The sequence below is a fragment of the Euphorbia lathyris genome, chromosome 8 (assembly GCF_963576675.1).
Source record: "Euphorbia lathyris chromosome 8, ddEupLath1.1, whole genome shotgun sequence".
Lineage (NCBI taxonomy): Eukaryota > Viridiplantae > Streptophyta > Magnoliopsida > Malpighiales > Euphorbiaceae > Euphorbia > Euphorbia lathyris.
Window position 1 is genome coordinate 45,758,671 of NC_088917.1, and position 24,801 is coordinate 45,783,471.

At 38.1% G+C, this 24,801-nt stretch overlaps 1 long non-coding RNA gene and 1 other non-coding gene across 4 annotated transcripts; one reads left to right on the plus strand and one right to left on the minus strand.

The window, feature by feature from the left end:
* The first annotated feature begins 319 nt into the window (after positions 1-319).
* Positions 320-426, plus strand: LOC136204944 (small nucleolar RNA R71). The gene has a single exon (XR_010675755.1). It is a non-coding gene; the product is annotated as a small nucleolar RNA R71 (small nucleolar RNA).
* A 5,807-nt stretch (positions 427-6,233) lies between these two features.
* On the minus strand, positions 6,234-21,919 carry LOC136202272 (uncharacterized). 3 transcript variants are annotated; one of them, XR_010674395.1, is made up of 6 exons: positions 21,559-21,919; positions 8,720-8,810; positions 8,132-8,210; positions 7,203-7,331; positions 7,012-7,102; positions 6,234-6,764 (listed from the first exon to the last, which is right to left on the minus strand). It is a non-coding gene; the product is annotated as an uncharacterized lncRNA (long non-coding RNA). The 3 variants fall into 3 exon arrangements; XR_010674393.1 differs by lacking the exon at positions 7,012-7,102; XR_010674394.1 differs by having other exon boundaries at positions 7,012-7,331.
* Between the last annotated feature and the right edge of the window lie 2,882 nt (positions 21,920-24,801).

A 24,801-nucleotide genomic window follows, 5' to 3' on the forward strand; every position in this document is an offset into this window, starting at 1 on the left:
TGAAGGCCTCCATAAAAATCACAAATGTCATTGAATGGTGGTTCGTTGTGGATCGAGGACACATTTATCTTGCCGAGCTGTCTAGCAAGCTGTTCTACCTGGCTTGTCAATTTTGACACAACATCTTCATTTCCCGCTCTTTTTCCCTCACTTCTGGCAGAGTGCCAGTTATAACTCGTGCTCACTACTCTCTCAATAAGGTCGTACAAGGCTTGTGGCTCCAGATCTTCGGGGTTTCCATTGGCTATGGACTCGATCTGGATTTTTATAAATGTTGGTTACCCCATTGTAAAAGTTCTGCATTTGCATCCACATAGGGATGCCATGATTGGGGACTATCCTTAGTAATTCCTAGTACCTTTCCCATGCCTCGGCTAAGGATTCATCCTCTTCTTGCACGAAATGGGAAACCTCGTTTCTGAGCTTAATGGCTTGCCTTGGTGGGAAATATTTCATTAAGAAAGCGCTGGCCATTTCTTCCCAAGTAGTAATCGTTCCTGGTTGCATGTTTTTCAGCCAATTCTTCACTTTATCTCTTAGACAAAAAGGAAACAGCTTTAGTCGGATTATGTCGTCAGCAACGCCTCTGTTTGATCTGAAAGTGTTGCACAACGTGATAAACTCAAGAATATGCCCATTTGGATCTTCCGACTGGTATCCATTGAACTGTACGGCTGCCTGCAACATTTGTATCATAGATGCTTTCACCTCGAACATGTTGTTCCCTTTGTTGGGCAACACGATGCATGACGAATGTCCTTCAGTAGTTGGTCTCGAATAATCTCTGATTCGCATGATAGGAGGGTTATTATTTTCTCCCTCTTCTTCCTGGTTTGGTTGAACTGGTTGTTCGGGTGGTACCCTTCCAGCCATTCTTCTCTCTCTTTGTCATTCTCTTTGTCTTGCACGTCGAGCTCCCGCTCTGTTTCGTCTACACGTTCTCTCCAATTCGAGATCGATAGGAAAAATAGGAGGTCCATCTCTGCGCATAAACCGATAAAGATTTTTTCTGGCTGCACTATTGAGCAAACAGATTAAAAACACCTTGTTTCATAGAAAAGTTCGTATAAACTTTGTTGCTTTCAATCCCCGGCAACGGCGCCAAAAACTTGTTGTCTCTTGAATGGACTCTAGCAAGTGTACTAGATACAAGTAATAAAGTGATAAGTCAAGTATCGTATCCACAGGGATTGAGGACCAAAGTTTATGAGAAATACTTTTTAGAACAGGGTGTTCGTGGTGTGTGTATTCTGTAAATTGAGAGATGTTGTTCAAACAGTAACAGAGTCAATGGTTTTAGTTGATTAAAAGAAGTACTTAATGATGGTAAAAGGAAGAACAGGTCAAGCACAGCGGAACAGGTTACTTTCAGTCTCTATACACCCTATTTATTCATGAATGACGTAAAGTGAAGTCAAGGTCTCTGCTTTAATGCTCACTTAAGTCAACTCTCGTGTGTTCTTAAGATTCTAAGACGTACTACAACCTTAAGCGTCCCTAAAGTTGGTTCTTTCTTGCATTACGATCGAAACAACATTTCTATTAAGAAAACCCTTGATACAACCTCCTGACATCTCTGTTTCGGGGTTGAATGCTTGACAAATAGTTCCGTGAAGATGAAAGCAGTTTCCTATCATGCATCTAACACTAACATACATGCCTTAAGCAATGGAGTTAAAGCTTTATCAAGCACAACATAATATATCACCATTCATTCATAAATAAGATAATAGAAGACTTACATAACCGGCCCTAACTGGCCAAACCCATTCAAAATGACTACTCACTCATGGTATAGAGTGAACATCCTGAGTTAGTTCCATAAACCTCCATAGATGGAGTCATCTTCCTTAGAGAGCTTCCTCTCTCTCAAAGAAGCCAAAAATTCTAGTTAAACGATTATCCGAAGTCAAAAGGTGTACCGCCTCCTTCCCTCCACTACATCTATATAAAGGAAGAAATCCGAGCCGTACCACCAAAATATTACAAAAGCTTGTTTTTCTATAGCTAAGATACTAGGAAATGATTAATTCTAATTTGACCCTTGAACACTCAAGGGGGTGATCCATCTTTTCATCATGTTGCTTTCTGCCTTTCCTTCGCCTGCTGCTACTGCCACGCCGCTCCTGTCACTTGTCCAGTCGCTATCCGTCATCAGGTACGCAGCGGAGATCCGCTGGATCAAAAGTTGCTCTTCTCCTCAAGGTTCGTTGCAAAACAGGCTGTGTGGTAGCCCTTTGACTTAATCAATACGAATCTGCATAAAACACTTATAAGTTCTCTTTATTTAGGAATATTTCGCCTAAAACACTCACAAATTGTTATTAACATGCTGTTTAATTGCAGTCATATTCATGCTTAACAGCACCCTAAGACAAAGCAACATTATATCCAGGCCTAAGAATTTTCAAGAACTAATGAAGAGGGCAAGGAGCTACACTCGTTCGGATGAGCACAAACCAAACCCTCTACACAAAAACCAACTAAGCACAAATAGAGATAACAAGACATCAAAGGAAAGAAAGTGCAAGGATAAAGGTGAGCAAAAACACCGGGAACAAAGAGACAAGCCACTTGCCATCTTTAATGTTCTTAGGAAAGAAGTGTTATTCTGGGTAGAAGATATCAAGGTGCAAATCCAATATGAACTCAAGAAGACACCTAGTCAAAACAACGGTATGTACCACAATTTCCATAAAAGGGAAGGTCATGATATAGAAAATTGCAGACATTTGATCATTGAATTAGGAAAAAATGGCCAAAAGTGGTAAGATGGACCGTTTCCTTAAAAAGTATGGGGAAGGGTCGAGAAAATAGAAGAAAGTCGAAGGGCGTGTTCCTAGGGGAGTTATAAATGTCATAGCGGTAGGATCACAACCTAAGAGGAAATGAGAAATTGCTAGTTTGGAAAAAATAAATTAGGTCTAGTCTGATTTTTACTTTGACAACTTAAAAATGCAAATCGAACAGGTGGCACAATGACAGTTTGGTTATAAAAATGATGATAGCAGATTTTAAGGTCTAGAGGGTCTTCGTTGACAGTGGAAATTCTATTGGGTCTGATCAGTTGATGCCGAGTACGGCTACATTAGTTGGGATCAATGGACACATAATGGCTCTCCTAAGTAGCATTCTCCTAAAATTTGAAATAGGGGACTCTAGACCAAAGTGGAGGAGTCAAGCAGAATTCCTCGTGGTGGATACAACCCTAGCTTATAATGCAACCATAATGAGGCCACTTTGACCTAGTTCGGCTAGAGGTTTATCTATTCAAAACTTAGCCTGGAAGATCCCAATAGAGGAAGAAATGGCTATTTCTCAGGGTAATCAGCTGGTTTAACACCAAACTTACATGGCATCCCTGAGCATAAAACCTCGGGTAGAAGATGAGAAAGAAGAAGAACGTGAAAGGGTCAAACCTATAAGGGACCTAGAAACATTGTGGTTAGTAGAAGGCAGGTTCGTTCGGATAGCGACCGGACTATCTGAACCAGTTAACGTGGATGTTACCAAATGTTTGAAAGATAACATCTCTATATTCTCCTGGTACCCATCAGACATAATAGACATTTCACCAAACGTCATGATGCATTCATTGAACATTAACGAATCTGTAAAAGGTGTCTGCCAGAAGAAAAGGAACCACAGTCTTAAGAGGTAGAAAATAATCAGCACATAGGTCAAGAAACTGATGGACTGCGGGCAGATTGAGCCAGTCTAATAACCAAAGTGGTGAGCTAACATGGTGATGGCAAAAAATGCCAATAGGAAATGGCGACTTTGTGTAGATTTTGCTTATCTCAACAAGGCATGTCCCAAGGATTCCCAACCACTACCATATATTGATATATGCTTATTGATTCCATAGTTGGATATGTCATTTATTCCATGTGTGATGCAGCTCAAGGGTATAACCAAATACCTATGGACCCGAAGGACAAAGAAAAGACAAGCTTTATCGCCCATAAAGAGACATACTATTATAATGTGTTGCCTTTCGGCCTTAAGAATGCAAGAGAAAACATACCAAAGGTTGGTTAATGAAATATTCAAAGACCTAATCGGAGATAAGGTGGAAGTTTATGTCGATGATATGATCATAAAGAGTTGCACGAAGGAGGAGTATGCCAAGGATATCAGTTTGGTTTTTTCAACTCTAAAGTCTTACAATTTAAAACTTAACCCTGAGAAGTGTAACTTCGAGGTTGATTCAGGAAATTTCTTAAGATTCACGATCTCCTAGAGAGGAATAGAGACCAATCCAGATAAAATTCAGGTCATCAGAAAGATAGAACCACCACGAAAGCTAAATGATGTACAAAAACTGAATGGAAACAGAAACGCCTTGGGGGCGTTCATTTCCGGTTCAGCAAAGCAGTGTTTTCCATTTTAGAAAAGTTTGAGAAGGGTAAAAGACTTCCAATGGACACCCAAATGTCAAAAGTCATTGAAGACTTGAAGAATTTCATGTCCATACCTCCACTATTGAGTATACCTGAAGCATAAGAGACACTCTACCTATGCATTAGTGTTTTCGACGAGTTTATAGGCATGGTCTTGATACGGGAAGAAGAAGGAGAACAATTTCTAGTCTATATGTAACTAGAGTGCTTCGAGACTCAGAAACTCGGTACCCTAGATTGGAGAAGATGGCCTTCGCCGTGGTCATCACAACATAAAAACTTCGCCATTATTTCTAATGCCATCCCATAGTGGTTCAGGCTGACTTGCCTCTCATGAAAATCCTTCAACGGTCAAAAGCTTCAAAAAGACTGGCCGAATGGGCTTTAAAGCTTGTAGAATTTGAAATTTCATTCGAGCCCCACAAAGCCTTTAAAGCTGGTGTGTAGAATAGTGTCACATTCCTTTTGGATTGAGAACGAAAGTAAATGATAAATTACCTTATACAACTAGTTGAATAATCTTGAAAAAGGGTGTTTTAATATTCTTAAGCATGAACAGTAAAATTAAGAAAAAATAGTTAGTTGAACACAAATTGGTTAAAACACAAGCCTAGCACATACTTAGTGTAATGTCCGCAAAAAAAATATAAATAAAATATTTATTATACTTCTACATGTAATTATATTTGTTCTATCATTTTTTAATATTGTATATTTATTTATTTATTTAGGATAGTTAATTAAGTCATCAAAATTAAAGAAGGTTGTGCTAATAATATTGATAGTATATATTTTACTTTCTAAATTAATATACCATTTTATAAAATATTTAACATAGATAATAAATACATGTAAGTCATTTTTTGTTATAGTAATGGTAATAAATTACCATATGATGTGCCATATATATATAAGTATTTGTTTGGTAGAAAACCTACTTCTATTCTTTTTGGAACCGTGGCAATTGGAAGAAAATGGCTAAGAACAATTTTCATCTTTCATTATGGTATCGAAAAAGTAGGAGACTGACAGTTGCTTAGCGTTTCTTTGGTGATAACTAATTATCAAGAGTAGTTAATTAAATATACGGTACGTTTTATTATATGCTTGTTGCTATGTTGATTTGTTGAGATAAATTGTCTATTGGTTTGATTTTCGTGTTTAATGTGTGCATGTGGTAGAATGACAATAATCATGTTGGTATAAATAAATTTGAGAAGGATACTGATGATGATATGAGAGTTGAGTAATATATATATATATATATATATATATATATATATATGGTATGTGTAATTTTGATTTTAGAAAATGTCAGAGATATGATAATAAGAGCTTAAACTAGGATAGTATATTCAATGGTTGCAATTGAAATGAGAAAAGTGAATATTGTGATTACATGAAATATTGACACCGTGTATTTGTTACAATAGGATACTTGTGTCACACTTTTTCAGGTTGTTGTGTCGCACTTTTGTGCGACACAACAGGGGTGCGACACAAGAACTTTGTATCGCTCTTAAGAGCAACACAATCTACTCATTTGTTGTGTCGTTTGTTACACGCGCGAGACACAACATATGATAATTCTTCTGACACACTCCAAGAGTGCGCGACACAAGCTCCCCGATTAATCTGATACATTTTGTATCGCCCCTTCACCATGCGCGACACAAAATATTGTTTTTTTTTAATTTTACAAAATTTTCCAGCATCCAACATAAAATTTTATAATAAAAAATTTACTTGATTCTACATGATATTATAGAACATACAAAATAAAACTACAAGTACCACATTGCATAAATACATACATATTCAAAATATAATCACAACTTAATTTCTTCAAGAAATAGTTGTACATAACAATTAATTCAACTTGTCATATTCAAGTTTGTAGCCAAAAAAACTAGGAATATGAACAAACACTAACAACTTCCACAAAAACACTTAAGCAAATATCTATCTACTTGTCATATTCAAGTTTGTAGCTAAATAAACTAGGAAGATTAACAAACACTAACAAGTTTGGAGCCGCCACCAGTACACCATATGATCACATCAGGAGTTTCACCTATAGCTTCCATTTGCTTCAAGCATTCTTCACCTATAAATGTCTGGTGCAACAAAACGTGGTTGAGCACACTCCCCAAGCAATACTTAGTATCCACATTTGAAGCTGCTACCTCCACAGCTTTCTGAAATAGCTATTCCTAAACTTCCTGAGCTTGAAGGATCCTTTTGCAGAATTTTCCACCCTGACTTCGTAACAGCTGATGGTGATGGATGTACTTTTGCACCCCAAGTTTACATCATTAACCTACGATATGGTTTCTGATCATACGATGTCACCTGCCACACCTATACAAAGATTCGAAATCAATGTATGAACTAATTAAGTTTAGCATTTGAACAAAAAACAACCAATGGCACTAATTAAGTTTAGCATTTGAACAAAAAACAACCAATGGTCACATCTCCGGAAAAAGTGCAAAACAAATAGTAATATGTCAGCTTTGACTCAACCATTGCAGCATCTAAATCGAGACAAATCTTTTTTACATTCTATGAAACAATGGAAAAAGTGGGGTAAAATATTCATATAAACCTCAATTCCCTAGCCTTCTTTTTTATTTCTTCAACTACATCTGTTTTAGAACTAGGTGCAAATCTTTGAACTCGAGCTTTTTTCTTGGCATCTTCATTAGCAGACACAGGAAGGGAAAAAAAAGATTAGCGAATGAACATCGATTGGCAATGTTGCAGTAATTCAAGTTCTAATAGTATGTGAACAAAGACCTCTCAGCTCTAGCCTTCCTCTTTAGCGCTTCTGAGTTATTTACCATGGAGCTAGTCCTAGATCCACCTCTAGAGCTAGTTCCAGATCTAGTTGCAAAGCTAGTCCCAGATGTAGCTACAGTACCAAACCTGTAACAAGTTACAAATGGTGTATAAGAAAAACGATCCAGGTTCTAATAAACAGCAATTACACAATTATGTAGCAAATTGTGCATGATTCATTGCAATACCTATGTCCATGTAGCAACCACAACTATAACTAAAATAATAAGAAAAAAAAAGAGAGAGAAACTATAAAACTTCCATATAAAGTTTGACCCAAACAAATCCATCTCAAGATGAAGCAGTATATGAAAGTGCAAGGAGCAGTGACTAAATACATTCAAATCCCAGACATGCAGATTAACATATACACTCAACCGTGCACCCCAACTTACAGTCAAAGAGAAGATGATGATCCACATGCTAAGTATAAAGACTAATAATCAAATTGCATAGTGTATAAATGGAATCATGAGTTAAGTAAATGGTATGCCTCTTCAGCTCCAAATGAAGAAGACAGTTTCAGAATCCAAATTACACTTCTGGCTGATTTTAATAAATGTTCCTTCTTTACATCTGAGAATTGAGAATATGTTGAGCGATTAACAATGGCGACTTTTCAAAATTGAACTGTTTCGTGCTCTTAGATTAGGTATTCTAACTTGGTTTCTTCAATTGGAAAAGAAACAGGGGAGAAAAAGAGAAGTTTCATTGACTTGTCCGAATTGAAGTGGAGTTAAACTGAGAACCGACAATAAATTGGTGAACCGGATTGACCTTGATTTTTTGATGATTTAAAAACCAAATTCTTAAACATGATTGACATCGTATTCCAGAGAATTGAACTTCAAATTTAGGAATCTAATCATAAGGATGACTTTGTTTACCTTTGACTGCAGGATTGAAGTAGCAATAGAAACAATCATCAATCTCTACAAAACTGGCCTTTGAAAACAATCAATCCATCTATCAATTCCAAAAAAAAAAACAATCAAAATCAGAACCCATTAATGGATGAAATACTGAAAACAGCAATGGATGAAGGCTATCTTTCAAGCTTAATGGACTTGCTCCTTTCGATTTTTGTTAATCCCTTATCCACCTAAAATGAATTCACAGAAACTTGAACAGATTACATGCTAGTGAAGTCTAACATGTTACATGACTTCAATTTGAACTTCAATTTTTGTCTTAGATTACACATAACCAACATGAGCAGTAATTATATGAAATTACTCAACTTGAACTTCAATTTTTACCAAATAACATACTATCCTGTAAGCATCAAATTAGCAAGTCGAATCTCCATTTAACAACTATGAATCTAAATTAAGTATCCACACCACATTCTCTATCTCAAGTAATGAAATCATATTTTTTCACTTGAATTCATATTGAAAAGGCTCATGAATAAGGTTATAAACTAAAAATTAGATACACAGAAAGAAAGAAACAGAGCAACAATAGAATATTACTATATATTCTCCACATCGAATAGGTCCAGGTCCAGATTCGAGGTTGGAAGACAAAAATCCACCAGCCTGAGCTGAACTGATTAGCGACATTCTGCATCAAATAACATAATATCCTATAAGCATCAATGAAAAACATAGTTCAATTTGCTTCACCATATGGCTAGGGAGGTCATGGGTTCGAATCACATCCGGGTCTGGTGGGGATTTTTCTTTCTTCTTTAATGTAAGCGCATTGTGCGCAATTTAAAAAAAAATAAAAAAAATAAAGAAATGAAAATATTTTATATTCTGTCAGAAATTGTAGAAAATTTCCAACAATCCCATGAAAAGAGAGAGATATGAACATGGAATAGAGAACATGACCGAGTCAAGTATATAAGAGATATGAATAAAGTAGAAGCATGACATGAATTAATGGAAAAAGCATCTCTAAATAAACACAAAAATTAAGGTCTTTATGATTCCACTTGTCTCTCAATCAAAATGAGCTCCTTGTCAAGCCAATGGAAGGGTTTGAGTGTGAGTTTGAGGTCTTCAAGATCTATTTTAATATGCTTTCTATCAATGGTGATTGTTGAAACACCTTTCCACGTGATTTTGATTTGACAAAATTATTGAAGTATAGTTAATTCACCATGATAAAAAATATTCAAACACGTTAAAATTAAATGCATTGATTTATTAATGCTAATGTGTTTGTTCAATGTTGAGTTAATTGTATTTATAAGAATCAAGATATTAAAAGTGTAAGGCTCAAAAGCCCACAAGAGAAAGTCAAGCCCAAGTCAACAGTTGAAAGCCACACGGCCCAAGCAGATCAAAACGTGGCTCAAGCTGAATGAAACGCAAGCCCAACGAAGAGAAGGATCGAGAAGCCTTTCCCAAAAGCTTCAAGACGAAGCTGCTGAGTTGTGCGACAAGGAAGTCAGTTCAGTAGCTGACCTGAACGACTTGGAGACAAAGTATTTCTACTTTGGGTAAAGTTCAGAAGACACAAAAAGCTGTCTAGAAGACTTTGCAAAAAATGTAGAGACATTCTGACCAGCCTGACGAAAAGCAACTGAGCACTGTCGAAGATAGAAGATGCATGATTCTTATTGGCCGAAGACGCTGAGCACTGACTGAGTGAAAGCGACAGGAAGCCGTTTCCCTCCAACGGTTATTTCGAAATTTGAAATGATCGGTGCCTCAAGTGTCACTATAAATAGGCCTCTCAAATGCTTCATTCGATGCAGATCTTCATCAAGTCGAAACGCTGACCAAATCATTACTCGAAGTTCTATATTAGAAAAGCAAAGCAAAAAATCTTACACCAATTCATATTCTTGTGTAAAAGTCTAGAGTGATTCATTTCATCTAAAGTGTTCTTAGCTTTTGCTTAGAACAAAACACTTATCATTTCTAGAAGAATAGAAAGGAGACGCTGAGTTGCTCGGTTATAGCACTCAGCGGTAGATATAGTATTGAGTAGAGGAATAGAGGAAGGTACTCTTTTATACTTAGTGACTATCTTGTAAAAGGTTTGTGCTCTACCTTTAAAGAGCTCAGTAGAGGATTCACAAAGCTCGGAAGGAATTCAGGGGATTAGACGTAGGCGGAGAGGCCGAACCAGGATAAGTCTGTTGAGTAACTTCTAACCCTTAACTCCTTTATATATTGCTTGCTAAAATACTGCCTAGTTAATCTTAACGAACATACGCTAAGTTGAGTAATCTGAGAGTTGAGTTCAGGAATAGACTTAAGTGCTATCTCCTGACTCACGGTAGAAACAGTTTTAATCAGCAGTTGACTAAAGCTGCCTCTAACCTTACTCAGCACTGCTGTGCTAAAAGACTTAATAAAAGTCTAAGTTCAAAATACTAGTCAGCCTCACGTGAAAATTTTAAATAGTTCCTAACCCCCCCCTTGGAACTAATATTGTCACGTTACACGGGACCAACAAGTGGTATCAGAGCTTAACAGCTCACTGAACAAGATAAAACTATCTTGAGCTGATCCTTGTAATGGCTGAGAACAACACTCGTTTCCTCCCTGGAAATCAGACAACTCAGATACTCTATGAGGGACTATCTATCTCTAGACCTCCCCTGTTCTTTGGGTCTAACTATACCTTCTGGAAGAACAGGATGAAAAACTTCATTCAGGCAACAAATATGAGTGCATGGCTTTCTATAGTCCAAGGCCCATTTGTTCCCTATGAAACTGTTAACGCGAAAAGGTCGTTAAAGAAGAGGCTAAGTGGTCAGAGGATGACCTCAAGAAATTACAAAACCATGTCTCGGCTATAAACATGCTTCACTGTGCTTTAGATGCTGCAGAGTACAATAAAATCTCAGGTTGCGAGTCAGCATAGGAGATTTGGAAGAAGCTGGAGGTCACCTATGAAGGAACCAGCAAGGTCAAAGAATCAAAGGTGAACCAGCACATGAGGCTGTACGAGTTGTTCGAGATGAATGATGGTGAAGGAATCTCTGAAATGAACTCAAGGTTCACCAACATAATCAACGAGCTCAAGAGACTCGGCAAGAACTTCACTAAGGAAGAACAAGTGAAGAAGATACTGAGGAGTCTTCCCCAAAGTCGGCAGGCGAAGAAGACTACCAGTGAGGAAGCTCAGGACTTGACCACCTACAAGTATGATGAGCTCATTGGATCTCTGCTAACCCACGAGATCTCAATGAAGAACTTTGAGGTGAAGGAAAAGTCTGAGGATAAGAAGCAAAAGTCTCTTGTCATGAAAGTTGACTCTACTGACGGTGACTCATCAGACGATGAAGAAATGGCCATGTTCACCAGAAAGATGAAGAAGCTGTTTCGCAAGAATGACAAGTACAGCAGGAAGCCATTCAAGAGGAATGACAAGTACAAAGCAAAGTCAAGCGACAACAGATATAAGAAGGAAAGCTCAAAGCCCATCACATGCTTTGAATGTCATCAAACTACCCATATAAAGTCAAGCTGTCCTACCTTGAAGAAGGATAAGAAGAGCAGCAGAAAGGCAATGGTGGCCACCTGGAGCGATAGTGACGAATCATCCTCATCAGGAGCTGAGGCCACTGAGTCAGCAAACATCTGCTTCATGGCTGATGAGTTTGCTGATCCCTGCCCTTCTGAGCAAGCTGAGCCTTCATGTGCATCTGATAATGAGGAACACTCAACTGAGGTAATGTCTCTACCTTTGCTCAGAAATGAAATGATTAATGCACTGAGTGATCTCTACACACTTGTCAAAGAGTGTAACAAGAAAGTACGAGCACTCAACAGGCGATGTGATGAGATTAAGGAGGTCAAGCTCAGTGACCTTCGACATCTTCTCCAGGACAATACCAGGCAAGATGAAAATCTAAAAATCATGCATAGGTTTGTCACTAAAGTCCAATCAGATTCTAAGAAACTGAGGAAGGACATCACATCTATTCAGATCCAGCTTAAGGTTTCGAATAAGAAAAATTTCCATCAGAACGCTGAGTACTCAGGTACTGGTCAGCGGAAATGGACTCCCCAACAGAATGTTCAATGTGACTTATATAGGAAGAAAGGACACACGATAAAAGTGTGTTGGCATGCTCAGCACCCTGGTGCTGACCAGCAAGTAAAATATCCCCAAAGGAAGGTTCATTGTGACTTCTGTGGGAATAATGGCCACATTACCAAAGTGTGTCGTCATAAGATTAAATATGATGTATCACCTGCTCAGCCTAACAAACGAGGACCCAAAAAGACTTGGGTACCTAAAGATAACTAGTTATATTGCAGGTAGGCCTGAGGTGTGCTGAGAAGTCAAAGTTGTGGTACATTGACAGCGTATGCTCGAGGCATATGACTGGTGATGAAACTCAGTTCATCACACTTGTGCATAAACGAGGAGGAAGCGTAAGTTTTGGAGACAACAAAAAGGGTAAGATAGTAGGGTTAGGAACCGTTGGTGGTAATCCTACTATTGAGTCAGTCTCCCTAGTCAGAGGACTTGAATATAACTTACTGAGCGTAGCTCAGCTGTGTGACAGTGGTAGGAAGGTTATATTCGATGCCACTGGATGTAAAATACTCGAGGGCAAAACAAATGAATTGATTTTAACTGCCCCTCATGTTGACAATGTCTTTATGCTGAATTTAGAAAAGAAGTTTTCAAAAAATATATGCTTAATGTCAAAGGAAGAAAGTTCCTGGCTATGGCACAGGAGACTTGGTCATGTAAGCATGGACCTCTTGGCCAAATTAGCAAGAAAGCAATTAGTTGAGGGACTGCCCAAACTTAAGTTTGAAAAGGATCAATTATGCAATGCTTGTCAGTATGGAAAACAAACTAAAAAATCTTTTCAAAGTAAAAATATAGTCTCAACCAAGCGTCCATTAGAGTTACTACACTTGGATCTCTTCGGACTAGTCTAGCCGCTGCACTTGGGTGGTAGGAGATTTTCCTTGGTCATTGTAGATGATTTTTCTAGGTACACTTGGGTCATCTTCCTGAGTAGCAAGGATGAAACCTTTGAGATGTTTTCAACACTGGTTAGAAAACTTGAAAATGATAAAGACCTAAAGTTAGATCACATTCGAAGTGATAATGGTGGAGAATTCAAAAATCAATTGTTTGATGAATTCTGTGAAGCCAGCGGCATTGACCATAACTTTTATGCTCCTAGAACTCAACAGAATGGGGTAGTTGAGAGGAAGAACAGAACTCTGGTTGAAATGGCCAGGACAATGCTGAGTGAGAATAGGCTTCCAAAGTACTTTTGGGGAGAAGCTGTTAACACATCATGTTATATACTCAATAGGGCTCTAGTCAGACCTATACTGAGTAAAACCCCTTATGAACTTTGGAAAGGACGAAAACCCAACATTGGTTATTTTCGTGCCTTTGGATGTAAATGTTTTATTCTAAATACTAAGGACAACCTTGCTAAGTTTGATTCAAAAGCTGACTGAAGCTATCTTTTTAGGCTACTCAACAAACAGCAAAGCATATAGAATTTTCAACAAACGAACTCAGGTCTTAGAAGAGTCTGTACATATTGAGTTCGATGAAACTAACTCTGCAGAGAAGGTCAATCAACCAACTGAGGATGATCCGAGCTCAACACCTGCTGACCAAAGTACAGCCGCTGAGTGACTACCTCAAAGGCTGACCAAAGGTAAAAACGAAACTCAAATTGTTTTCGCTGACCAATCTAAACCTGCAAAAATTGTTGAAACACAACCTGCTGAAGACATTGCACTACCGAGAGAAATCCGAATCCCAAGAGGACACTTTGAAAGCAGCATTCTCGATGCTGCTGAGAATACCCTAATGACAAGAAATCAACTCAGGAGATACCTCAGCAATGTAGCATTCGTCTTAGTTCTGGAACCAAAGAACTTTTCAGAAGTTGAGAACGATGAGTTCTGGATGGGTGCAATGCAAGAGGAGCTTGACCAGTTCAGGAGGAATGAAGTGTGGGACTTAGTGCCAAATCCAAAAATCCAAAAGACCATAGGAACGAGATGGGTCTTTCGCAATAAGTTGGACGAACAAGGGAATGTAGTCAGAAACAAAGCCAAAACTCGTAGCGCAAGGCTACAGTCAGCAGGAAGGTATTGACTACGGTAAGACTTTTGCCCCAGTGGCAAGGCTTGAAGCAATTAGAATACTGTGTGCTTACGCAAGCTTTATGAATTTCAAATTATTTCAAATTGATGTCAAAAGTGCATTCTTAAATGGAGTTATAAATGAGGAGGTTTATGTTAATCAGCCTCCAGGGTTTGAGGATCCCAAGTTCACAAACCATGTTTATAAACTCAAAAAGGCTTTGTATGGTCTGAAGCAAGCACCACGTGCTTGGTATGAGAGACTGACCAGTTTCTTGCTGACTAGAAATTATGTCAGAGGAAGAGCTGATACAACCTTATTCATTAAGAGAAAGGGTAAGGATACCCTGTTGGCACAAATCTATGTTGATGACATCATATTTGGTGCTACTAATGAATCTATGTGTAAAGAATTTAGTAAGCAGATGCAGACTGAGTTTGAAATGTCAATGATGGGAGAACTCAACTTCTTCCTTGGACTTCAAATCAAACAAGGCAAGAATGACATCTTCATAAGTCAAACTAAGTATGCTAAAGAGATATTGAAGAAATACGAAATGGAAAATTGTAAGTCAATATCTACTCCAATGGGCACTGACACTGTCCTCTGTGCTGATGAAATTGGTAAGTCAGTAGACAGCAAATTGTACCGAGGTATGATTGGCTCTCTACTCTATCTAACGGCAAGTAGGCCAAATATTCAGTTCTCAGTATGTTACTGTGCAAGATATCAATCTAACCCTAAGGAATCTCATTACATAGTTGTAAAAAGAATCCTTAGCTATTTGCAAGGCTCAGTGAATGCGGGTTCATGGTATACCAACACTCATGATTTCACACTCCTTGGATACACTGACGCTGACTATGGACGAGACAAGCTTGAGCAGAAAAGCACTTAAGGAGGATGTCATCTCCTTGGAAGTTGTCTTGTGCCTTGGTTTAGTAAGAAGCAGTCGTCAGTAGCCCTATCAACCACTGAAGTTGAGTACATTGCTGCTGGAAGCTGTGTTCCCCAAGTCCTCTAGATTAAGAAACAACTAGATGATTATGGAGTTCAGACTAAACTGATTAAAGTCAAATGTGACAACAAAAGCGCCATTGACCTGTCAAAGAACCCAATCCAGCACAGCAGGATGAAGCATGTCAGCATAAGGCATCACTTCATCAGAGATCATGTACTCAAGGATGAGATTAAGCTGACCTACATCCCAACAGATGAGAAGCTTGCTGATATCTTCACGAAGCCACTGGCTCATGAGCAGTTCAGTATACTAAGAGAAACCATCGGTATGTTTAATCCTCTTCAATAAATTCCAAGTATAATACATGCTGAGTGATTACTACATGCTGAGTTGTTATGCATTCTGAGTGAGTTTATTATGCAAATTTATGAATCTGTCTTATATACCCAGCACCTTAACTGCTGAGTACTTCAGTTGCTGAGTAACGCAACTTGAACAATTAGGGTTTGCACGCGTATTTAAGTAGCCACTAGGATGACGTAAACGTCATCATTAGTAAAACCATGCACCGTAATTTGTCATTAATGTCAGTAAGAACTGATGCTAAATGGTTCAAATTCCCACTGTTACCCTAACCTATCAAATCAACTCTTACCAGCTATAAATAGTGAAAGCTTTTTCACTATTTACCTTCTACGCTTGATATTAGCACTCAATCTCTCTCTCTCTCTCAAGTCCTAAATCTTTCTGCATTTCTCAAGAACACCCAAGAACGCCATGTCTGGTGATTCGCAGAACCTTTCCAATGACCAATAGGAGGACATGAACTCAGACATTAACCCTTCTTCTCAAGAAAGAAGTCAAGAAAAGGAGTACAATGACACCTCCTCTTTAGAATCCCAACAGCCAACTCATGGTCAGCATGACCAACCAATGACCGAGGTCAGCATCTTTGGTCAGGATCCCCATACTAAAACCTCCACTCCTTCTAAGAAAAAGAAGATGAAGAAGATCAAGGAGCATGCAGAGAGGATCTTCAACGTTGTGTACAACAACCCTAAAAAACTTAAGGTCCATATCTCCAGGTGGTTCTCAAAGGAATTTGTAGAAGCTGAGAAACCATTTTGTGAATGGATCGCTGGAAATGGATGGACTGACCTGTCCGAGGCTTGTCACTGAGTTCTACCAAAACTTGGTGATTGCTGATGACGATTTAGACTATATGGTGACCCACGTCAAAGGCACCAAGATAATCCTCAACCCCTTATACTTAGCCACACTGTTGGACCTAAAGGAGGAAGGGACGAAGATGAGGAAAACAAAAGATGTGAACTACATTGAGTTCAACACTGAATTCTGCAAACCCAATGGCTATGTAGGTGAGGTCTCAACCACCTCTCTTGGTCAGACCCAAAGGCAAGCACACTACATACTGACCAACTACCTTTTCCCAAAGGTCAACTCCACTTCCTTAGAATCCAACTTTGAACAGTGCTTCATTTGGCATATGTTGACTTATCAACCGTTGAACATTCCTGTATTTCTCATTGGGGCATTTCAACGAAGCACTGGGATACTAAGGATGGGTTCCTTAATCACTAAAATCCACAGAGACCATAAGGTCAGCTTCAAAGGAGAAGACATCGAGCTGGGATCTGAAATCACATCGGAGATTTTAGATAGACTAACACACAGTCTGCCTTTCAAACCTAAGAACAAGAAAGGAAAGGACGTCCAGACTGAAGAAGAAACTGAGCAGCCCAACAAGGAGAAAAAGAGGAAAGCTGCCACATCCTCTGCACCGAAAGTTAAGTCCCCAATTCAGGCTGTCAAAAAGGTCAGACTGATGCTGCCCAAATCTGCACCTGCTGAGTCGGCAAAGAAAAGACCTGCTCCTGAAGAGGAAATCGAGGACGAACCTGAGCAACCCCTAAAGAGGAAGAAATTTTCTAGAGTTACATCTTTGGACGCAGCTCCACTGGACTTTGTTGTGCCAAAGGACTCCTACTTCCTGAGAGCTCAGGGAGTCACCATTGAGGAAACTCCTAATGTTCAACAAGAAAAATCAATCTCTGCTGAGGAGCAGATTGATGCTGAGGAGACAAGCACTGCTGAACCAAGTAACTCAACTGCTGAAGTGCAGGCTGATGAGCAAGGAGCTGAGACTCCTGAAAAAGAAGCTGTCACTGAGGAGCCTACTGAGAACATCCATCTGGATGCTTCCCCTGCGTCAACTGAACCTATTCCTGTTGGCCCTTCCAAGAAAACCAAACACAAGGGGAGTAGTGAAAAGAGATTCAAGCGGAAGTCGCACAAAACCACAAGTGTTTGACATTCTGGATGACTCACCACTTCGTGACCCTATTGCTGATCTGAAAAATTTGGACTTCAATTTCTTCACAAGTCCAATTGAACCCACTTAGCAACAAGGCAAGAAAAATAAGCCCTTTGTTTCTGGCTGCCAGGAACACGCCGAAATTGAAGCAAAAAAGGGCTCAACATCTGCCGACACCTCTGCTCCAAAGGAACCATCTACTAAACAAGTGTTCGAAGCTTCTACTGCTCAACCCAATGAGCAAGCACCTGAAAATACTCCTACTCATCAAACACCTCCACCACCTGAACAGTCAGTAAATCAGTCAGCTCCCGCTGACAGAATCACCCCTGAGGTTGTCGCTCCCATTGCTCAACCTTCAAATCTTGATCAAGCTGACAACTCAACTCCTGTCCAGCAACCCAACATCCAAATACATGCTGTTGACGAGAATACGGCCCCTGAGACTCCACTCCATCATACTGAGATAGATCCTTTAAAGTTTTTGGATGCCTCTGAATCAAGGCGTAGAATCATCTTCTCAGCCCATGCTCTAATCAACGATCTGAACAAGTCTCATGTCAATGCTGCTAATTCCGCTTCTGCTGAGCCATCTCAACTATCCAACGTCACGCAACTTCTGACCGAAATTAAGGGTCTTAAGGAGCTGATGAATATTCTGACCTCTATGGTCTCTCATCAGCCTAAGCAGGAATTTCTTGTCCAGTTGGCTGACCTTCACATGCTGATGATCCATCATATGGATTCCATCGAAGGAAAAATCAACGCCATATCTGCTGTGAACTCAACGGTCGCCACTTCTGCTGAAGTAACTAAGCATTATCAACAGCTGAACTCTGAGCTTATTGCGGCTCGAGAATTAGTTTCATCTTCCTCTCAATGCACAATAGAGCAAGTCACTGAGGCTGTGCGACTTCTAAGCTTAACTCAAAAAGAGATGGAAACTGATCAGGCTAAGGCGAGTGACATCTTCAACTACGCCTAAGCAACATATGAGCATGTAAAACATCAGACTACTCAGCGCCACACACTTGACACCTCCTTCCTAAAGATGTATCATCAATCATATGCCAAACTGACTGACTCTGTCACGTGGATTGGTAAGTCACTTGAGTTCATGCTCAGTGTCATCAGTGCCACGATGAACATTCCAGCGGCCAACACGGAAGGTGGCCTGAAAGTTTTCAAAGGTCTGAAGGACAGTACAAGTCAGCTTCAAACCTATTCATCCAAAATCACTCATGCTGTTCAGACGGGGCGGTTTTATGCTTCAGCTCCCCAGCCCACTAATGCTGGCAAAAAAGGGGAGAAAGATAAAGCTACGCAAGCTGGAGTAGGAACTCAATAGAAACATCCAGGATCTACTTCTGCTACCCCACAAACTCAGCAACAAGGAACCCCACAGCCTAGTCAGCAAACTAAATCCAAATCCAAACAAGTCCAGATCAATATTAAGAAATAAATTCTTTTTGTTTAACTTGTTTGTTTTGATAATTATGCTGATATACTTCCTGTTGATCTGAGTTAATATAAGAATGTATCTTTTCACAACATCTGAGTTATTTATTATACTGTCTTATGCTATTTTGCTTATATGCTGTGTTGATCTAATGCTGACCTTTCTCAAATGTCTACTTACTTAAATATCATTGAACAAAATAAACTAAAACTTATGAACATAAAAAATTATACAAGTAATTGGCCACTGAGTAAAACTACTCAGCGTTCATAAACTTACTCAGCTTACTCCTACTCTGATAACTGAACTTCATTTTCAATTTAACAAGTAACAAAACTGAGTAAGGATAAAATGTTCTAAGTACTGACCTACTTCTGACTTTGACCTTAGACTTACTTGATTAAACCTTAAAATGTTTAAAGTAAAACTAAGTCAGTGGTTCAACCCTTACGGGGGAGAATTCTCAGAACTTTAGAAAAGGTCAACTATCATGGGGGAGCTCAACACTGAGTTCCAATTGAATATTTTTGCCAACATCAAAATGGGGGAGTTTGTTGAAACACCTTTCCACATGATTTTGACTTGACAAAATTATTTAAGTATAGTTAATTCACCATGATAAAAAATATTCAAACACGTTAAATTTAAATGCATTGATTTATTAATGCTAACGTGTTTGTTCAATGTTGAGTTAATTGTATTTATAAGAATCAAGACATTAAAAGTGTAAGGCTCAAAAGCCCACAAGAGAAAGTCAAGCCCAAGTCAACGGTTGAAAGCCACACGGCCCAATCAGATCAAAACGCAGCTCAAGCTGAATGAAATGCAAGCCCAGTGAAGAGAAGGATCGAGAAGCCTTTCCCAAAAGCTTCAAGACGAAGCTGCTGAGTTGTGCGACAAGGAAGTCAGGTCAGCAGCTGACCTGAACGACTTGGAGACAAAGTATTTCTACTTTGGGTAAAGTTCAGAAGACACAAAAAGCTGTCTAGAAGACTTTGCCAAAAATGTAGAGACATTCTGACCAGCCTGACAAAAAGCAACTGAGCACTGCCGAAGACAGAAGATACATGATTCTTATTGGCCGAAGATGCTGAGCACTGGCTGAGTGAAAGCGACAGGAAGCCGTTTCCCTCCAACGATTATTTCGAAATTCGAAATGACCGGTGCCTCAAGTGTCACTATAAATAGACCTCTCAAATGCTTCATTCGATGCAGATCTTCATCAAGTCGAAACGCTGACCAAATCATTACTCGGAGTTCTGTATTAGAAAAGCAAAGCAAAAAATCTTACACCAATTCATATTCTTGTGTAAAAGTCTAGACTGATTCATTTCATCGCTTAGCTTTTGTTTAGAACAAAACACTTATCATTTCTAGAAGAATAGAAAGGAGACGCTGAGTTGCTCGGTTATAGTACTCAGTGGTAGATATAGTATTGAGTAGAGGAATAGAGCAAGGTACTCTTGTATACTTAGTGACTATCTTGTAAAAGGTTTGTGCTCTACCTTTAAAGAGCTCAGTAGAGGATTTGCAAAGCTCGGAAGGAATTCCAGGGACTGGACGTAGGCGGAGAGGCCGAACCAGGATAAGTCTGCTGAGTAACTTCTAACCCTTAACTCCTTTATATATTGCTTGCTAAAATACTGCCTAGTTAATCTTAATGAACATACGCTAAGTTGAGTAATCTGAGAGTTGAGTTCAGGAATAGACTTAAGTGCTATCTCCTAACTCGCGGTAGAAACAGTTTTAGTCAGTAGTTGACTAAAGCTGCCTCTAACCTTACTCAGCACTGCTGTGCTAAAAGACTTAATAAAAGTCTAAGTTCAAAATACTAGTCAGTCTCACGTGAAAATTTTAAATAGTTCCTAACCCCCCTTGGAACTAATATTGTCACGTTACACGGGACCAACAGTGATCATAGCAGAGGGAAGATTGAAGCAGAAGCAAGTTTTAGTTGAGAATTACGAAAATGAAGAACATGAATATGGATTTATTAGACTACTTAATTTCTTATGGCAAAAAGGTGGATGGGGTTATACACATGTTTGGCCTGTAAGTCCGATGCTTATTTTACCTCATTTTTTGTATTCTTAGAGTGATTTGATTCGTTGTTTATTTTCTTGTTCAAGTGTAAAAAAGGATAGGGTGTTAAAATATGCCTCATTCAACTATAGAGCTTGTGTTTGGTAAGCTAATCTATGCAATCAAAGCTTTTAAGGAATAAGCTCCAAATATACTTCTAATGCTTACGGCACATAATGGTAATATATAAGATTCAGTCCAAGGCCACTAGTAAGTAGACTGAGCCATAGCAGCAGCCATGTTTCCAACATATCCACTGACTGTAATTTTTGGGATCTCTACGTTTTCTCGCATCTCTAGTGGCCTTCGATTGCATTTTTTTTCTATAAGATCAATAAATTTTGAAGCTATTAGATGAACTCACTGAGTCTGCAGTATGTATAAAAGCTTACATGACATTCCCGTCTGCTTGTAAAGAATATGCAAGTCTTACCCTTCGGCATCAACGGCCGCAGCCTTAACAACCGGAAAGTCAATAGAACTCCGTTGTCAAATCAGTTGACTCAAGCCAGCGATTCTCAAGGAATTACCGGAGAAAAGAACCGACGAAACAGAAATTGGAAGTTCCGGCAACGATAAGGAAGCCAATCGCGTGGTTTGAGCAGCAAGCAGTGATCGAGGTTCGAGTGAAACTTGAAAGCTCATGGACGAGAGCTTGAAAAAGAGAGAGATGGGAGAGAAAGAGGCGGCCGGAAAGAGGTAGGGGACTTCCGGAAGCCATGGATGTTAGCTTGAAAGCTCTTGATTCATGATGTTGAAGGATAAAGAGGAAGAGAAGAGTCTAGAATGAAAGAGGGGGCTGGCGGCTGCCAAATGATCCCTAACCTAATTGAGAATATATAATAGGCTTTTTATTCTTTTAACCCTCCTTATTTTGTTTATTCAGGTTTAGTTCCTGTTCATCCAATTTTTGTTCAAATCGACCCCTTCATGTTTTATAATTTAGTCCCCCATTGATTTATATATTTAGGAATCTGAACCTGTTTACTTTGTCTCCTGTCACCCCTCCATGTTTTAATCATGCACCTAATTTTTTGAATTAAGCTTAATTAGGTCGTTCCAAATAGTAGTTCGTATTAGTTGTGTCGCACTTTAAAAGGAGCGACACAAAGATAACACACTCTTTGTGTCGCTTTTATAAAAGCGTGTCACAAAAATAACACACTCCTTGTGTCGCTTTGGTAAAAACGTGTCACAAGCTTGTTCTTGTGTCACTCTGTAAGACATGCGATACAAGAAGTAACTCGTTTGTGACGCACGCTCTTCAAGCATGGCACAAGTGATGACACATAATACTTAGTTGTGTCGCGTTTACAGAACGTGCGACACTAGTTACTATGTTGTGTCGCTTTATCTTCAAGCGCGACACAAAAGGTGCGACACAAGTGAGCATTTCTGTACTAGTGTATATATAAGAAGTATTTGTTTGGTAGAAAACCTACTTCTATTCTTTTTGGAACCACCGCAATTGGAAGAAAATGGCTAAGAACAATTTTCATCTTTCGTTATGGTATCGAAAAAGTAGGAGACTGACAGTTGCTTAGCGTTTCTTTGGTGATAACTAATTATCAAGTGAGTAATTAATTAAATATACGGTACCTTTTATTATATGCTTGTTGCTATGTTGAGATAAATTGTCTATTGGTTTGATTTTCGTGTTTGATGTGTGCATGTGGTAGAATGACATAATCATGTTAGTATAAATAAGTTTGAGAAGGATAGTGATGATGATGATGATGAGGGTTGAGTTATATATATATATATATATATATATATAGTATGTGTAGTTTTGATTTTAGAAAATGTCAGAGATATGATAATAAGAGCTTAAACTAGGATAATATATTCAATGGTTGCAATTGAAATGAGAAAAGTGAATATTGTGATTACATGAAATATTGACACCGGGTATTTGTTACGATAGGATACCTAGAGGTATATTATTGGGCTACCGGATATTTGTTACGATCGGTTTTGATCACATGGACCTTAATGACCATGCACTATTTGGTCATTCACCATTAGATCTAGGCTTATTAGAATCCTAGGGTGGAAATTCAAAACATCCCAAGGCTTAGATTTAACAAGCCTAGATCTAATGGTGAATGACAAAATTCATTTGGTCATTAAGGTCCATGTGAACATTCATGTTGTTACGATATGGTATACCCATGATAAAGATATTATGGTCACTCAACCGTTGAGTATTACTGGACTAGGATAAACATGTTGCTTGATAACATATAAATTAAACGCACGAAATTATTGTATGCACATGTGGTTGAACTATGTATTTAATTAACTATATTATTGAGTTGGCAGCTCACCCCTTGCCACCACAACTTTTCAGGAATAAAAGCTAGCGATGCTCGTATGGATCAAGCAGTATCGTCATTATTGGGTTTATATTACTAATAGTCTAGCTTGTCTATACTTTTGGTAAATTTTAAATGTTTGGTTTCATTTATTTGAACTTATTGGAGTGCAATTATAAACGTAATGGAACTGCGTTTTCTTTTGAGTTTTGTTAGTATATTAAGTGGAATTTATTATTGTTCTAGAAATTGACGGTTTTTAAAAGGGGATGTTACATTTAATGGTATCAGAGCGTTAGTTTTACATTCCTAGGGGCAAAGTATCAGGAGATATGGTAGATACTGGCCGAGCGTCTAGTGAAAATTCTGTAAAGTATTGAACCTCATATCTTAATTTTAAATTGTTTGATTACAAGTTTTTTTTTAAATTACGACCTTGTGGACATTGTTAGGCCCTGTTCTTTATCACTTAATTTCAGTAACAATCAGTTCAGTTCAATTCAATTCAGTTCAGTTTCAGCATCCAGTTTCAGCATCCAGTTTTAGCATTCAGTTTCAGTATTCAGTAATTTATCATTATTTATTATATTATTATTATTTATATATAATTTATTATAATAATAATTATTATTTATCTATAATTTATTATTATTATTATTTATAGGTTATCATTATCTATAAATTAGATAAAAGTCAAGAAATGATAGTTTATTAAAGTATATATCGTTTAATAAAAAAAATTAAAACTAAAGTAAGTATCCATATTATGAATTATTTCTCAAATTTACCGAATTTATCAATGTTAGGGATAAAATTGCACCATTTTAGACGTTAGAGTTAAAATTACTCTTGACCCAAAACGTTATTTTTGCACTTTAACCCTTAATTAAAATAAAAAGTTAAGAGTTTGTATTCATATAAAGATTTGTATTTAATTTCATAGGCTTTAAATTATATGCAAATTTGTGTTTGTATGTAATTTGTATTTTTAATTTAAATTAGACTCATTTTTATTTAATTTCATACGCTTTTATCGAGCTAAGATTTTATCAACCAGGGCTTTTATTTGATATTCAATTTAGTTTTATCTTTAATAATATATTTATTTATTATTGATATTATTAAATTTATTAGAACCATTATTATTATTATAGTTCATTAATGTCCAATATTATCATGAAAATTATTTTAAAGTCTAATATCATCATTATTGTTAAGTTCGGTTAAGTTCGGTAGCATTCAGTTAAGTTCAGTAGCATTCAGTTAAATTCAGTTCAGTATTCAGTAGCATTCAGTTCAGTTCAGTTCAATTCAATTCAATTCAGTTCAATTCAATTCAGTTCAGTTTTTTTCAGCGATAA